Source organism: Coenobita brevimanus, chromosome 112, assembly GCF_032717465.1.
Source record: "Coenobita brevimanus isolate Jiangsu-jjx chromosome 112, ASM3271746v2, whole genome shotgun sequence".
NCBI classification, from domain to species: Eukaryota; Metazoa; Arthropoda; class Malacostraca; order Decapoda; family Coenobitidae; genus Coenobita; species Coenobita brevimanus.
In genome coordinates, this window is record NC_137065.1 from 6,580,978 (window position 1) to 6,584,152 (window position 3,175).

Here is a 3,175-nt window from a genome sequence, read left to right on the forward strand (position 1 = left end):
TTAGAATAGTTTATTTTCACAGATCACTGACATTCATATTTCTTCCAAGATCAGTATTAGTTTTTCTTGCTTATCAAGTTTCTTTACATGATTATTACTCCCAATAATTCCTTTCTACTTTAATATCGTCTGTGTTCCTGTATCCACATTAACCACTTCTTTCTTTTCCTCCACTGCCCTTTCAACCTCTGTATCCCTCCATGCTGCACCTTTTCTTACCAGCTGTTAGTGTCGTAACACCACATGCCTCATTATCGTTCACAACAAACACTTCGTATATGCACTCCAAAGATTCTTCAGATCCATTTACACTCAGTTACTTGACTCGTAACTCTTCTTCCACCTTTACTCGGTATTCATCTGCCACAGTTGTTTCTCAGCATCTTTACTTTCAGTCTTCCCCACCCCCCGCACTCGACGTCTATTCTTCATGCTCCTCTCAGTTTTACCTTGGATACCAGAAGCACATAATCAAATGAACCTCCCTAACGTCCTTTTGTCTCCCTCATAGACACAGTGCCACCTATCATCCCTCTGTTTACCAACACATAATTAGCTAGATTCTTATCCACACTTAGTTTCCTCTGTAGGTTGAATATTTGTGTTTCTTTATGCTAAAAATATGAATTACATATGTACGGCTTCTTTCCTAACTATGCCGTTCAGTCGCCGTCTGCCTTCATTCTCCCCTGGTACTCCATAACAATCTATTGCATCATTCACAGAACCAGTGTCAAGCCTCCCATTCATGCCAGCCCCTACAAAAAATCTAACTCCAAAGTATCTGTCATCTCACTCCAATTACCTGGTTCAAAAGGTTGTCTTTTTCTTCCTCGCTTTTATTATTGCAAAATGCACACTCAACAATTAGTGTAACTTTCATATTCTCAGACTGGAAAGTGGCATATTTACAGCTCGAACAAACGCACATCATTCATCCTCCCCCCCTGCAAATCATCATTCATTAACAGAGAAACGTCTTCAATGCATCATTCATGCGTGATTGTACCTGACTCCCTAACGTCCTTTTAACATTTCATAAAGTTGTTCAGTTGTTAGGAAGAAAACAGGTACCGGGTATGAAAATAATTTTATTACAATACCAGTTAATTACATGATTTGTCTATCTATCTATCTATCTACTGCCAGACGCCTCAATCCCGTTTGGGGTGGCCACAAACAAATCGCCTCCAAGTCGCCCTGTCCCCCGCCATTTCACTGCCCTGCTCCCAACTCACACCCCCCTCTCTCACATACCTCTCCACCCCATCCCTCCATCTCATCCTCGGCCTCCCCCTCCCTCTTCCCCCCTCCACCTCACTCACATACACTCTCTTCGTCAGTCTTTCACCCTCCATCCTCTCCACATGGCCAAACCACCTCAGTGTGTTCCTCATAACGCTTCCTATCACATCCACATCCACACCACAACGCTCCTTTATATCCTCATTCGTCAGCCTGTCTCTCCATGTGACTCCACAGGCTCCTCTTAAATAACTCATTTCCACTGCTCTCACTCTTGACTTGTGTCCTTCCAACAATGTCCAAGCTTCACTTCCGTACGTTAGAGTTGGTATCACAATACTGTCATACTGTGTTAAAAAATACCTTTTTTTTTTTTTTTTTTTGTCAGTTAACTACAAAATACCAGTGGCAAACATGCTGTGAAAATGTGACTGATGATGAATGAAAACTGTGGTGAGAAGGAACTGTCCAGGCAACAAGATGTCAGGTCGTGTGAGAGGCTGGTCGTTGTGTCGGTGTGAGGGGCGTCAGCAGTGGTCAGCGGCAGGATGATGGGTCGTGTGAGAGGCTGGTCGTTGTGTCGGTGTGAGGGGCGTCAGCAGTGGTCAGCGGCAGGATGATGGGTCGTGTGAGAGGCTGGTCGTTGTGTCGGTGTGAGGGGCGTCAGCAGTGGTCAGCGGCAGGATGTCACTTTTTATCATCATTAGTTGTAATCCCCGAGGTGATCACTGGATGAGTCTTTTCGTTGTCGTGTTTACTGTTGAGGATAATAAGGTAGTTTGAGTACAAATATTGTATATGTTGGAATTAAAGTATTGTCATGTTTATTGTTCTTAAAATATTTTACGTCTTTTCTTGTATTATTTTTCTTTTGTTATCCTTTAGATTGCTTCCTTTACAAGTAAAAAAGAAGTCTTAGAGGTACGTGAGATAGTAGAAAGCAATATCTAATTAGTAGTAAAGACTGACTCCGTTAAGAAGTGCTGGCCATGATGATGATCATGATGATAATGATCATCACCATCATCATCATCAAGCCATAATTCCCACCTATGAAATGGAGTTCAGTAGGAACTACTTTAGAACCGAAGATGTAGAATGCAGTATAGTAAAACTACTAGAAACCGTTCTCAGTAAAATAGATCATAGAGTCTATCTATCTATCTATCTATTGCCAGACACCATAATTCCGTACGGGGTGGCCATTTGACTCTGAGTTATTTGTTTTATCATACAGTCATTCAAATATTATCAGTCTTTTGAGATCTGTAGCCATATCATGACCATAACCCTTTACCAAATGTAATGTTTGTGTTTCTTCCAGACAGTTGCAATGAACTGCCGTGAAGCAAGGGCAGAATTTGTAATGTACTCACCCAACACCTCCTGACTCGAACACAGACGCCATTCCTACACACGTTGACCCAAAAACAGCCTCCTCGAGCGTGTCGTTGCAACTGGACGGTCTGGCCGTCCGCTGTTGCCTCCTGCAGGAATGATGCGAAGTCCTGGAGTGCCAGTGTGGAGGGCAGGACTTGCTGAGGTTCGGCCTCAGAGGGCGCAGCAGAGGCCATGGCGGCCATCACGGCAAGACAGCTGAGAAGCACAGCAAACTTCATCTTGACTACGGTCACAGGTGGACTGATGCCACAGTGCTGGTGGTGGCCGCCTTTATAGCAGCCTCAGTGTGCGGGAAAACCCTTGTTGTGTGGCCGGGAAAGCCACCCCTCACTGCCCTCCAGCCAAGCCACGGTGAGGGGAAATACGCCTCACCATACAACTCCCCTCTGAGTGACACTTACTGTTGTTTCTGGGAAGTCAACATGGATCGTAAAGAAACAAGTTACACAATGTTGTCACTCATTAAAGACCGTGGGGGACTGGATGAGTGTGTGTGGATACAGTCCTCTCTCCTTTCTGGAAGTCGGGT

The 3,175-nt window shown here is 44.2% G+C and overlaps 1 long non-coding RNA gene across 1 annotated transcript; it reads right to left on the minus strand.

The window, feature by feature from the left end:
- Positions 1-1,964: 1,964 nt before the first annotated feature.
- On the minus strand, positions 1,965-2,865 carry LOC145418104 (uncharacterized). Its single transcript, XR_013900639.1, has 2 exons — positions 2,622-2,865; positions 1,965-2,002 (listed from the first exon to the last, which is right to left on the minus strand). It is a non-coding gene; the product is annotated as an uncharacterized LOC145418104 (long non-coding RNA).
- Between the last annotated feature and the right edge of the window lie 310 nt (positions 2,866-3,175).